Source organism: Theropithecus gelada, chromosome 17, assembly GCF_003255815.1.
Source record: "Theropithecus gelada isolate Dixy chromosome 17, Tgel_1.0, whole genome shotgun sequence".
Lineage (NCBI taxonomy): Eukaryota > Metazoa > Chordata > Mammalia > Primates > Cercopithecidae > Theropithecus > Theropithecus gelada.
Genome location: NC_037685.1, coordinates 73,168,016 through 73,183,085, shown reverse-complemented (window position 1 = coordinate 73,183,085; position 15,070 = coordinate 73,168,016). Strand labels below are relative to the sequence as shown.

At 36.5% G+C, this 15,070-nt stretch overlaps 1 protein-coding gene and 1 pseudogene across 3 annotated transcripts in view; one reads left to right on the top strand and one right to left on the bottom strand.

Moving 5' to 3' along the window:
• The window catches only part of DGKH (diacylglycerol kinase eta), a 217,283-nt gene that overhangs the window by 175,278 nt on the left and 26,935 nt on the right, over window positions 1-15,070 (bottom strand). The window lies entirely within an intron of this gene.
• On the top strand, window positions 11,406-13,544 carry LOC112610908 (annotated as a pseudogene).

Below are 15,070 nucleotides of genomic sequence, written 5' to 3'. Positions count from 1 at the left end.
ATAAACTAAACTTAAAAAAAAAAAAAAAATGAGTCTTTGTCTTGGAAATGTATTAACTCTGGGGAGGGAAAAATCGTATAATAGAAATTGATGGCTGAATATAATTTGGGATAATAAGGCAAACAACATGAGAATAAACACTAAGAATATGAAAATCCCAAGAACATAAAGGTCATTTAAAATACAATTGTAAGGTCTAGAAAAATATATTTTTTAAATAGCTTTACTTTTGCTATTATTGCTATCAATAAACATGTAAGATGTTTCTCCTTCTTTAGTAACTCAATCCAAAAGCCATTACATGAGACTGAGCAAGGTAGAAAGTGTGGGGTGTTTGACACCAAGAAGGGTAATGCAGGTCTCCTCATGGGCCAGTGCCTGTGTCAGAGCCTAAGCAGAGCAAGAAGGCTATGTGTGCAACCTACAAGGAGGTGTAAGAACCTACATGGAATGAGGATAGCAATGAGGAGGATTGATCTGATACATTAAATATATTGACAATGAGAGCCAGGTTTCTCATTGTCTAAGGAAAAAACCGTGAATGACCTTTGTGGGGTGGATTGGAATCAAAGGTTCCTATGTGAACTCATTGTTTTCAATATTAATTGATACAAAAATAAATAAGATGTAACTCTGTCCACTGAGAGGGCCTGGGAACAGTGACACCTCAATACCAATGAGCACACGTAAGGCTCAGATCTTGGTTTCTAAATACTATTCTTCACTGAAATGAAGCAGGAATCCTTAGAGAAAGAGCTGATTTCAAAGCTGGGGCAAAGAGAGAGCAAGATGAACTCTGGATATCTCATTATACCAGAAAATTAAGTGCTTAAGAATGATGGGGACATATCAGAAGAATTGAGAAAATAGCCTGAGGTGGCTCCTACTGTTATAATCTGAGACTATTCGGGCATCCAAAGAAATAGTAATTCTAATAGTTTATATACATTGAATAAAACATGGAGCTGTGAGTCCAAACTGATATATACAAAGATAATTTTAAAAACAGGAGAAAAAGGCCAGGCACGGTAGCTCACACCTATAATCTCAGCACTTTGGGAAGCCAAGGCAGGTAGATCACTTGAGGTCAGGAGTTCAGGATCAACCTGGCCCTACATGATGAAACCCTGTCTCTGTTAAAAACACAAAAGTTAGCTAGGCGTGGTGCTGCACACCTATAGTCCCAGCTACTTGGGAGGCTGAGGTAGGAGAATCGCTTGAACCCAGGAGGCAGAAGTTGCAGTGAGCCAAGATCGTGCTGCTGCACTCCAGCCTGGGCAACAGAGCGAGAACCCATCTCCAGGAAAAAAAAGAAAAAATAGGAGAGAAAGATTTTTCTTAGTAGCATGGCAACCTAAATATAGAAAAGAATGATGAAAATAAAGAAAAGAATGATAAAATTGGAAAATTCATTTGGCAACCATGATAGTAATTATTTCAAAATAAAATGTATCTCTAGTATTTAAAAATACATATACAGCATGGTAAATTTTGAACAAAGAATACTCCAAGTTTTCATTTCCCAGTACTTTTTGGCTAAAGAAGCATAAAAACTAGGAGTTAGGCTCTGTGACTTACTGGCTGGGCTGGGGTAGGTCACTTACTTCTGTGATTCTTAGTTTCCTCGCCTGTGAAGTGATATGAACTTAGATTCATAGTTCTAAACTATTAAATTCAATAAAGCCTCTTTTTTTCAAATAAAATCTTATAAAAAGTGCAATATATAAAACTCAGATAAATAATGAGATAAAAATCTTCTGAGGAAAACTTAAATCAGTTAAAATTGGTGTACTTACCAGAAAATGCCTAGAAACCTGGAGCTTACAGATTTCAAGAAAAAAAAAGAAAAAAAAAAAAGGTAGGACAGGAAAATAAATAGTCACAAATATTATTTGTTATAATTTAACATTGTAGACTTGATTTTTCCTTCATTTACAATTGTCATATTTAATAGCCTTTTCTGAATCTAAAACTCTTAGAGGAAGATTTCTGTAAAATGGATTCAGAAGTTAGTTTTTTAGAGATTATGATCAAGAAATGGAAACAGTTCATTCATTTCATTACACCAAACATAATGACCACTCAAAAGAATTCACTAGAATACTACCTAGGTATGAGCTTATACTGGAAGTCATAATACACTCATTAAGGAATACCAGAGCTGGGAAGGAACTTCTATCCCAGGGGGCAGAAATCCATCTCATAACCACAAGTGCTCATCCACCTCTATGGTACGAAACTCAGCACCTCATAAGGTATAGAGTGAATCTGGAACTGAGCAGTTAAATGGCTTCTCTAACACGCTTACATTTGATCTGATAAACATTAACTATTCTGTAGAATGCACCACATCAAAAAGCATAAAGTAAAAAGGGCACCAACAGATGAGGAAGAAATCTAAATTACCATGTTAAGTAACAATTTAATTTTGTACTTGGGTATAGTGAAAACGAAGACATTAAATTATTGAACTTCAAGGATAAAGAAAGAATTTTTCAGGTATCCTGATAGAAAAAGCAATGTGAGAAAATCAGGCTGACCTCAGGTTTTTCCACGATAAAAAAGTCAAAAGAAAGTGGAAGGAAAATGGGACCAAAGAGTATCATATTTAGCCAAGTTATTCATGGATTAAAAACAACAAGCAGACATTTTCAAACCTCAGAGAACTCAAAAAACACCCATGCACCATTCTTGGAAGTACTACTTAACAATGAAATACAAGCAATTAAGAACAGCGTCAAAAATAAAGAACTCAGAAGTGCACAAACTGTGGTAAAATGACTTATGGTGAGTGCTAAATGCATTCAAATAAAAATAATTTTTAAAGTTAGCATCATGGTTACAAAACAAAAGGTTGACCTGATCATACAAAGTTAGGAGGTGGTGGGAGGGGACAAGGATGAACTCTGTGAGAATAGTTCATCTTTCCTAGGAGATCAAGGAAGCACACCTAAACTGGAATGGGGGTGATGAGCAAAAACCCACTGACCAAAGCAACTGAAATCCTTTTCTTACTCTTTTCTTAAATCTAGAGGGTTCTTTAAGAACATCCCTCTTTTCGTGAAATGAGACAATGGAGGCTTGGAAGGGTGAGAAGGTAGAAGGGGAATGGATGATAAGAAATTGGTTAGTGGGTACACTGTACATTATCTGGGTGATGGATACCCTAAAAGCCCTGACTTGATCACTATGCAATCTGTGCATGTAGTGAAATTGCACATATACCCCAAAGCTTTGTACATATACCCGTAACTTTGTATATATTTTTTTAAAAATATACAAATAACTTTGTACATATACCCCATAAATTTGTACGTATATTTTTAAAGAATATACCTCTTGGGCCAGGCACGGTGGCTCACGCCTGTAATCCCAGCACTTTGGGAGGCCGAGGCAGGTGGATCACCTGAGGTCAGTAGTTCAAGAACAACCTAGGCAACATGGCAAAACCCCGTCTCTACTAAAAAATAAGTAAAAAATTAGCTGGACGTGATGGTGGGTGCCTGTAATCCCAGCTACTTGGGAGGCTGAAGCAGGAGAATCACTTGAACCCAGAAGGCGGAGGTTGCAGTGAGCTGAGATCATGCCACTGCACTCTGTGCAACAGAGACAGACTCCATCTCAAAAAAAAAAAATATATACCTCTTTAAGAGAAGAAAGAAATGTATTTGAAATTCAATCATTCTGTCAGTATGTTAAAGTAAAATGAATTACTTTTAAAATATCTATTGTATGAACCTATTTTTTTAAGTATTTTTATCTATCTGTCTATAGGCATAGAAAGTATGCCTGGAATGAAGTACTCCTAATGTTAATTAGAGTTATTTCTGGCAAGTGGAATTTCAAGGTTTTTTAGAGTTTTCAGTTTTATGCTTCAGTTTGGTATTATCTGTTGGCATCTAGCATCCATGTGCATCCCCTGTGTCCTCCACCCAACCCCTCAGAGCACATGGGCAGGAAAGCTAAAAACTCCATTTCCCAGACTCCCATAGGTTCTGGATGTGATTTGAGTTCTGCCAATCAGATGCACTAGATTTGGAAGGTGAAAATGAAGCAAAGGCCACCTTCTAGCTGTTAACAGGTAGCCAGAAAACAAGGTCCAACAGAAGTATGTGTTTGCAGTGACGAGAATCCATATTCCAGCATCTAGTCACCAGCCCTGTAGGTATGAGACAGCTATGGCAGTGGCAGCAGTGCTACCAGTAATAGAAGCAGCCTCCTGACCTCTAGATGGCAACTTAACACTTACAGTCCAGTGGCAGTCTCTGATTTTCAGACATCCCGACCTCTCAGGAATTTTTTAAGAACACAATTCCCTGAATTGAATCCCTTTCTGCTTAAAACGTCTAAAATATTTTGCTTCCAACACTGAAAGCTCACTGATGCAGTACTTACTACACTTCCTTTGATTCTTTACAATTTCATGTATCATATTTATATTTGCAAAAAGAACAGAGTAATTTTAGTTTCAGAAAATAAAAAAAAGAATAGGAGCAACTATAATAAGATGTTCATGCTATTTAATTCTGGATGGTGGAACTATGAAAGACTATTATCTTCTTTTTACTTTTCCATTCATTTTCCCCAAAATATTTCTCTTTTAAAGAAATAAACAGATCACTTTAACTGTAGAGAGAGAACTAGGGGGAAGCAGGGCTGGAATCAGAAAAATCATTTAGATTGCTGATGAAATAACCCCAAACTACCCTTGCAGCTCACATTATAGCTGGATATTTTTATCCTAATTCTATTTGGTTGAAATGGAAGTAGACAGCCTTTAAATCTGGATGGTCAGCTGTCTCTTTTATTTTCTTTAGATAGAAGAGAATACGAGTGCCTTCAACCAAAAGACAAACCAGTCTAAGATGTTTCTAAATAGGCTGACCTAAATCGCTCTAACTTTTCCATTAACCAGATAAAAAATTCAAGGCCAGGGCCAAGGATAGTAAAAGTTATTTTCCAATTTCCATTCTGCTTCAGATGGATAATATTCAGAAAACTGTATTCGTCATTCCTTATATGAACATACTATTGATCCTTTTTTTATGTCTTGGGTAAATGACTTTATTCTTTCTTGCTATTGAAACATTAAGGTGGTGTCACCAGTAATAATCAATAGTAAAGCTTCATGAAGCTTTCCAAGGTTCTGATACCAGACTTTCTCTAATGATGTTTTTCTGCTCTGAAGTTTGCAACTCATGTTTAAGTATTTTAAATATTAATATAGTGGAGATCTAAACCACATCAGGAAAACATACTGTTATTTTTAGAAATGTTGTTAAATTCATAATATGGGCAGAAAAATAAAGCAGCTTTTAGTCTTTCTACACACTATCCAATCTCTCAGGGGCTATGTTACAGAATTTATTAATGGTCTAGTGGAAGAATTATTACAAATATGAGCAATCTGAAAGCACCAAGAATATCTAAACCGAACTGCCAAAAGAAAGTAGTAAGAAAACATTATGAAGAGAAAGTGATGCATAATTCTGTGTTCTATAAAAGGTGATGAAGAAAATCTTTGAGGGCTTTCATTTAACAGGATAAAAATCTCAGTTATGAACTACTGAAAGAAAAATATTACACACAGACACATTTTATGGCATGTTTAAGAAGTAAGAACCCATAACTTCCAATAACTTATAACTTCTTTCTCATCCTACAGAAATTGGAACTATGGCAAGTCATTTTAATTAGCACATTCAAGCAGCTTCCCTTGGATGAATTACACTGTCACATCTGTAGGGAAAAAAAAATCTAAATAGTACGTTTTTTAAACCAATATTCTGTTGCTTATATATTCTTGGAAAAGAGCCATAAATTACTTGTGATAAAATAATTACATTCTCAACATTATATGTTAAAACATTATGGTCACAAGAAATAGAAACAAAGTAAAAATAGAGCCAACTGCAGACAAAAAGTGGTTAACCTAAACTTGAATAGCAGTAAGATTTCTGGAAAATGGGTAATAAAAAAGAGGGTTACGATGTTTTCTTACACAGCACTCTCCTGATATAAATACTGTATCTTTCTCCTTCCAGCTCTATGTTGAGGATCGATTTTCTTTTCTCTCTTCAACTGGTCATTATCCAAAAGGCCAGTACAAAAAGTTTGCATGACAAGAATATGACAGGTAATAGAAAATGAATCACTACCTTAGATCAGCTGCACATACAAATATAGCATACATGGAATTTCTCTATATATAATAATTCTTTTATTCTTTAAGCCAATAAAGAATTGCGCTGTCTCCTATCCAACAAACACAGCAGTCTGTTAACGCAGGCTGCAAACAACATGAGAAACGATTTTACTTGTTAAGTAATTTTTAAAAACTTCAGTTGGTGTGTTGGTGCCTAGAGACTTGGGTTTTTTTAAAAAAAAAAAAAATAATAGACTAAATTTTGAGGAACTTATTTACAAAATACACTTGCACAATATTTACAAACACCATCTGGAATTTCCAGAAAAAGGCTATAAGAGGATTACACACAACAATCCCAAATGGAAAGTAGAATCACATTGAAAGTGGGCTATATTAAAAAGGAAAAGGCTATTTTTATGTGATACTTAACGCTTATGGTATTATAACATTTTTTAAGACTGTTCTGGAGGTTTGGTGCCTTTAAAAATAGGAAGGTTCAATTAGAAGCATAGAAATCAGGGGATGGAATTAGGTAACACTGGCAGAACCAAGGTGACAATGAGCTTGGAAAATGTAGATAGCAGTCTGAAAATAGGAAAGAGTAGGAGGAAGCTGCTGAAACAGGTAGCAGCCAGTGCTTGCCATGGTAACCATGTTGACTGGATGAACATCCATCATGGCATGAGGCTTAAAAGAGTCCCCACCTGCACCTTTCTTAAGTTTCAGTTAGTGGCTCCAGCAACCTGTAGACATTAATAAATAACCTTTCAGTAGACTAAGTAAGCTAGCAGCAGCGACGGGCATGAGTTGACAAATCTGTTAAGAGCTAAGTTTCAAAGGGGGATCTGAAAGATTTAAGGGAAGAAAAAGTTATTTTATGTACAGATTAACAATGGTGCAAAAATAATGATAGTGGAAGTTGAGCCAAGTCCTGAGTGCACTTTTACACTTAGCTCTCATATTCACTGACGTCCTGGGTCCCAAGAGATGCACTTTCATGATGAAATAAATATTTTCATTATAAAGTTCTTTCACTTTAGAACAGTGAGAAACAATGTGACAGCATGGTCACCACCAATCTTCTAGCCCCAAAGCACTATTCTAAATGTATTAACAAATTGGAAGGATTATTACACCTTCAAACACCACTAGAAAATTTACACATGAATTTAACAAACTGCAGAAACATGACTAATGCAGCAAAAAGTATGAAAAAAAACAGAAAGCAAATCAAAGCTCATTTGTAGTTATCTCATTTAATCTGAATAACAATCCAACCACATGAATGTATCTCAGTTTCAAAATTAGGAAACTGAGGTTTTAGTATGTTACATAACTCCTTTATTATCACACAATTAGTAAGAATAAAAGGCATAGGGGTCTGTTTGCTGTACTAACTTAATCTCCATTACTACACTGCCACTCTCATGCTCCATGTGAAACAAAGCCCCACGTAACCCTTATTTCATGAGTGGAACACACTTTCAAATTCCAATTCTATTTTTCCAAAAACTGTTTTGCTAAATTAAATTATGCATTTATTAGAAGCATGTCTCTAGCTTTTCTTCAACATTAGATAACCACACTAGATAATGAACAGTTAAAATGTAGATGTGTTTCCTTAGTCTTTGAAAGTCCAGCACATAAATAGGATCTATATTCACGTTGTTAGGGGATGAGTGGATGCATGGATGCATGGATGGATGGATGGATGGATGCAGACAGTGACTTGTTTTGATACATCGTCTGAGTTAGGAAATAAACAGGTAGGTTATAGCCTGTACGCCAAGGTAGGGCAAGGGTGTCTTTCTTGCCGTTCCATTTGGATTCTTTCAAATCATATCTTAATAGTTATTTTACTGTGTCACTGATAAATAAAATAAAAAGTTTGCAAATATTTCCTTTAATTTATTCAAAGGAAAACAGGAAGATGAAATCGAGGTGATTTCACACAACCAATTTGGAATGAGATACCTGAACTTTTATCATCCTCAGCATGGAAATTTTGATAAATGATGTGAAGACCTCACAGAAGACATGAAGCTGTAAGAATAACAGGGTTTAAAAATGGCAAAAATCATATTCTGAAGAATAACAATACCTAAGCCAAATTACTCTTTAAAACAAAACTATTACCCCAGTAATAATTCTCTATGTCCAAAACATAGCAAAGCAAACAAATCAGCTACCTTCAACTATTATTGAGTTTTCTCCTATGTACCTTAAGAACACAATGACTCTAATTTCATATATATTTAATTCAAAAACACTTATCTGATCATAATAAGAGTATAAACAGAACTCAGTAAATTTTCTAATTCATCTTTCCTGTTGTAGACAGTTTAACAAAAACACCATGATAATTTCTATGAGAACTAAGTTCCATGAATTCAGTGGACGCTTCATAGCAGAGTACTCGCAGGAAACGCCAAAGCCATCATGCAGTTCAGTGCTGCTAGAATGCTATCCTTTTCCTGGTGCACGACTGTCATTAGCCACACTTCAAGACTCAGCTCAACGTGACCTTCTCTGGAAGCCTTCCATATCTGCTCAAGAACACCCACTATGTTTGTTTCTGCGACAGCATGTATCCATTACCATATATATTTGCATGCATGGCTGTATACCATATACAGATGCTGCTCAACTTACAATGGCATTACATCCTCTTAAACCAATAGAAAGTTTAAAATATCATAAGCTGAAAATGCATTTAATACACCTAACCTATCATGGCTTACCTTAGCCTACTTTACATGTGCTCAGAACACTCACATTTTGCCTACAGTTGGACAAAATCATCTAGCATGAAGCCTATTTTATAATACAGTGTTGGATATCTCATATAATTTATCGAGTACTGTACTGAAAGTGAGAAACAGAATAGTTGTGTGGGCATTCGAAGTATGATTTCTACTAAATGTGTATTGCTTTTGCCACCATAAATTTGAAAAATCTTTAGTCAAACCATCAAAAGTCAAGGACCATCTGTACATCTGTACATATAGCTGTCTTCCCCACTATAAGAAAGGACTGCATTCTACTAATTTTTGATCTCCTGCACAAAATACACACTATTTTAATAAATGGCAAAGAAAAGAAAGAATTAATACACTGCATGCCCTGCTCTAAAATCTTGAGGGTATATCGAGCAGGACACTGCTCTAAAATTTCATTCCTCTTACCAAATAGATAGCAAAGAGAAGGATGAATATTATCATAAAAGCTAAAATATATAAAAGAATTTCTCAAAACCAGAACTATTCCCTTTTTCATTCAACAAATATCATTTAAGGAATGACTATATAACAGGCAGTGATCTGGGCACAGGAGACAGGGCAAGGAATACAACAGACCAATATCCCTGCCCCCCATGGAGTTTATATTCTAATATTAGAAGATGGATTTAGAGAAAATGGTACTTTCTAGTGTATTCGATGGTGATCAGTGCTAAGGGGAGAAGTTAAGAAGGAAAAGAATTTGGGGCATGCCAGGTTGGGGGTGGGGACTGCGATGCTGGATAACATCACCAGGGCAGGTCGCACTGAGAAGGTGACCTCTGAGGTGAGGGAGGGACTTTTAGTAGTTGAAAATCCCTTTTTCTTTTGTTTAAAAACTCATTGGTTAAAAACATTACATTCTATGAGGTGTTATTTATAAACAGAACTCTACATACATCACCCTGTCTAGGCTTTCATAATGAGATTTCACAGTGTAGTAAATTTAGAAATGATCTAAAACAGAGCTAATGGGAAGCCACTGTCTCATGATAGTGGGCAGATCTGTATTTCTTTACAAGGTAAACATTTTTTTTGATCATCGCAATTCAAGTTTAGATGCTGATTTTATTTACTTACAGTGGAACATCATCTATATTCTTTTAACATCAATACAATAATTTACCCCTTTTAAGAACCAATTATGTTCCAGCCACAGTTCTAAATACTCAAATTATCTCATGCAAATCATCACAACAACTCTAAGAGGTAGGAACATTTATTGTCCAGATTTTAGAGATAAGGCTGGGTCACAGAGATTAAGTAACTTACCCGAAGTCACTTAGAGGGTAAACAGGACAACTGAGATTTAAGACCAGGCCTTTCTCAAAAAACAAAGTCCATGATCTTAACTACAACACTGCATTGCCTCAAAGATAAGAGCAGTTATGTCATACAGCATTTCAATAAGCCTGCTTACTAACTGTTCAAATATAAACTTAATAAGAAAGTGACCTCGTAACCAAAGTTTTTTCTTCTAATTCAAACATTAAGCAATATGAACTCAGAAGCAAAATATAGCTCCTATTTTTAAAGACCATTTTGGGAATCTATTATATAAACACTGAGTAGTGATGCCAGGGGTCATTATGATAGAGAAAGGGAAATAAAATATACTGATAAAAGTAAGCCACATCCTTCTGTCTCTAAGAATGTCTCTAGTCTCAGGGTTGTTCCTTTTAAATTAAACCAACACGGCCCTCTCTCACGGGTCGGTGTTACATGGCGGCGACTGCAGCAAAGCGAGGGCCTCAGAGGCACCACTGCCACCAGCACAGCCGGAGACCTGAGCTGACACTGGGGGCTGTCCTCAGGGCCTGCACCCTCTTGATGAGTCAGAGAAGTCCCGTTGTATCAGAGTAAGATGGACAGTAGCTTTGATTTTAATTGTGGTGAGCTGGAGCCACCTGATCATTAACAAAGGACATCTTCTGTTAACCAACAGCCGCCAGGGCTTCCTGCTGAAATATATAGCAACAAAAGAAGAAAAGAAGCAAAACACAAATAGTGCTTACCAGCACCTTAGAACAATGCTGCTCAGCACCAGTCCAACACTGAATGTATCTGCACCGTGAGGAGAATGTTCACAGAAACCTGTTGGGTGCATATTTATTCACATTTTTGTTAAATGTTAAATCGTTTAGCACAGTAATGAGTGCATAGTATGTCATTTCATTCTGTTTGAGTTTCTTGAGTGTTTTCTTTAAATGTCTGCAGAGTTGCTGCCCCTTTCTTGAACTATGAGTACTGCAATCTTTTAAATTCTCGACATGAGTAGAGCTTTTTGAGCTTTAAATCTACAGGGAACTCAACAGGCCTGTTTGGCATAAGCAATGAACATCAAGAAACCATCTTGCTATGGAAGCATAATGATTTTTCTTCTCCCTTTTCAAAAGATCTTTCCTTTTGATGCCAGTTTTCTTCCTTGTTTACGCAAGTTCAACAATTCCAAAGGAAAAGGCAATAGTAAGGGTTTCAAAATGGCAGAGAAATTTGCAAGTCTCATCAACATTCATGGTTTTGATCTGGATTCTAGGTATATGGACTTAAAACCATTGGGTTGTGGAGGCAATGACTTGGTTTTTTTCTGCTGTAGACAATGATTGTGACGAGAGTAGCCATCAAGAAAATTGTCCTTACCAATCCCCAGAGTGTCAAACATGCTCTATGTGAAATCGAAATTATTAGAAGACTTGACCATGATAACATTGTGAAAGTGTTTGAAATTTCTGGTCCCAGTGGGAGCCAATTAACAGATGATGTAGGTGGGCTCTCTTACGGAACTAAACAGTGTTTACATTGTTCAGGGGTACATGAAGACAGACTTGTCTAAAGTGCTGGAGCAGGGCCCTTTACTGGAAGAGCATGCCAGGTTTTTCATGTATCAGCTGCTACGGGGGCTCAAGTATATTCACTCTGCTAATGTACTGCACAGAGATCTCAAACCAGCTAATCTTTTCATTAATACTGAAGACTTGGTGCTGAAGACAGGTGACTTTGGTCTTGCATGGATCATGGATCCTCATTATTCCCATAAGGGTCATCTTTTGAAGGACTGGTTACTAAATGGTACAGATCTCCATGTCTTTTACTTTCTCCTAATAATTATACTAAAGCCATTGACATGTGGGCTGCAGGCTGCATCTCTGCTGAAATGCTGACAGGTAAAACCCTTTTTGCAGGTGCACATGAACTTGAACAGATACAGCTGACTTTAGAATCTATTCCTGTTGTACATGAGAAAGATCGTCAGGAGCTCCTCAGTGTAATTCCAGTTTACATTAGAAATCACATGACTGAGCCACACAAACCTTTAACTCAGCCACTTCCAGGAATTAGTCGAGAAGCACTGAATTTCCTGGAACAAATTTTGACATTTAGCCCCATGGATCAGTTAACAGCAGAAGAAGCGCTCTCCCATCCTTACATGAGCATATATTCTTTTCCAATGGATAAGCCAATTTCAAGCCATCCTTTTCATATTGAAGATGAAGCTCATGATATTTCGCTTATGGATGAAACTCACAGTCACATTTATAACTGGGAAAGGTACCATGATTGTCAGTTTTCAGAGCATGATTGGCCTATACATAACAATTTTGATATTGAAGTACAGCTACATCCAAGAACTCTGTCTGATATCACTGATGAAGAAGTACAAGTTGATCCCCGAAAATATCTGGATGGAGATTGGGAAAGGTATCTGGGGGATCCTGCTTTTGATACCAATTACTCTACTGAGGCTTGTTGGCAGTACCCAGATCATCGTGAAAACAAATATTGTGATCTGGAGTGTAGCCATACTTGTAATTACAAAACGAGGTCATGATCATATTTAGATAACTTAGTTTGGAGAGAGAGTGAAGTTGACCGTTACTATGAACCCAAGCTTATTACAGATCTTTCCAATTGGAAAGAACAAAGCAAAGAAAAATCTGATAAGAAAAGCAAATCAAAATGTGAAAGGAATGGATTGGTTATAACCCAGACAGCACTAGAGGAAGCATCACAGCAACTGGCTGGAAAAGAAAGGGAAAAGAATCAGGGATTTGATTTTCATTCCTTTGTTGCAGGAACTATTTAATTTAGTTTCCAACATTAGCCTACTGATGTTGTTGATAAATGACTTGAATAGCTCAGTGTCCCAACTAGAATTGAAAAGTTTGATATCAAAGTCAATAAGCCAAGAAAAACAGCAAAAAGGAATGGCAAATCTGGCTCAATTAGAAACTTTGTACCCATCTTCTTGGGACAGACCATTTGTGAGTGATGGGAAGAACTGTTTTCTCATAAATCGGTTTTGTGAAGTAAGAAAGGATGAACAAGTGGAGAAGGAAAACACACTAGTTACTTAGACAAGTTCTTTAGCAGGAAAGAAGATCCTGAAATCTAGAAACTGAGTCGGCAGAGGATGGGAAGCTTGGGGAGAGAGAAATGAGGAAGGCTTTCTGAACAGCAATGGGGAGTTCCTCTTCAACAAGCAGCTGGAGTCCATAGGATCCCGCAGTTTCACAGTCCAGTTGGGTCACCACTTAAGCCAATTAACACCTTCTGCTATGACATTTTCCCCTCAAATTCCTCATAAAACATACAGCAGCATTCTGAAACATCTGAACTAAAACACTCAGCAGACATTTACCTTTGTATTCTTATGAAATGTATTTTGTCTTTTTTTTATTACTAGAGTTTAAGTCATTTTTTACTTGAATCAGATGGTGTCATTTAGTAAGGATTTTATCAGTACTTGGTTTTTAAAATCCAGGCTTTCTTTTTCTACATGTGAGATAGTTTTCATTTTAACTGACATGTCATTTGCACACAAAAATAATGAATGGAGCAAAATAATGCAATGCAGGAGGAGACAAAAGAAATGCACTAAGACAAGTAAAGAACATCCTCTCATAGAACAATGATCTGTTTTACAGGAAGCAAATCTTGCCTGAAATGTACACAGTGAGACTGTACACAATTGCATGAAAATATCTATTTTTTTCTAAGACATTTTTCATTCATGAGTAGTTTCAAGTTTTTCATACTGTACACATTTCTTAAAACACATGATACCAGAAGCAACCGAAAATGAATGTGGAATTTGGTATACGTGTGTTATCTACCTCAAAGTAACAAAAATATGTGGCAAAACATATACCACCCATAGTGCTTCACAAAATGCACTTCTATTTAGCCAGCGTTTATTGTACTAAACTATTCTTAATAAGACTCATTCACTGTTTATAAAGGTTCTGGTATTCACTCTTTATAGTGAAGTGTTAATACACCACATCTTATTTATTTTAGTAAATCAGTATATTTTCTGTATTTACTTATAAAAATTAGTTTTAAAAATTTATTTGCAAACACTTTTTCCATTTGGCACTATGGTTTGTTGCCTACCTAGCTGAATCTATGTCAGTTTATCCTAAGGCTGTCCACATACTCATTTTAAGTAACTTTCTCACTGTGTATAGGAATTTGGATTTTGGAGGTGCTTGATCTAGCCACAAAGAAAAATTAATTAGGAATTACTTTATTATAAAATGCTCTAGAAGTCTTAATTGTGTTTAAAAAAAAAAAAAAAAAATGACTGGGCCGGGCGCAGTGGCTCAAGCCTGTAATCCCAGCACTTTGGGAGGCCGAGACGGGCGGATCACGAGGTCAGGAGATCAAGATCATCCTGGCTAACACGGTGAAACCCCACCTCTACTAAAAAATACAAAAAATTAGCCAGGCGAGGTGGCGGGCGCCTGTAGTCCCAGCTACTGGGGAGGCTGAGGCAGGAGAATGGCGTAAACCCAGGAGGCGGAGGCTTGCAGTGAGCTGAGATCCGGCCACTGCACTCCAGCCTGGGTGACAGAGCGAGACTCCGTCTCAAAAAAAAAAAAAAAAAAAAAAGCCTGTTAGAATTGTGTGCATGGAAGTAATTAAGGTACATCATTACTATAGTTTAAAAGCTGTACATGATAAGACATTTTGTTTTTACTGAATGATCTATTCCCCATCGCAAGGCAAGCATAAATAAAATTAGATTAATGTAGCATGTGGCGTTGCAGTCTCTTAGAATTTGTTTCATCTATTTTATTTTATTGAATATTGTCTATATTTTCGGTTATTCTGTTTGAAGTAAAAGGACAAATAAAACATGGCC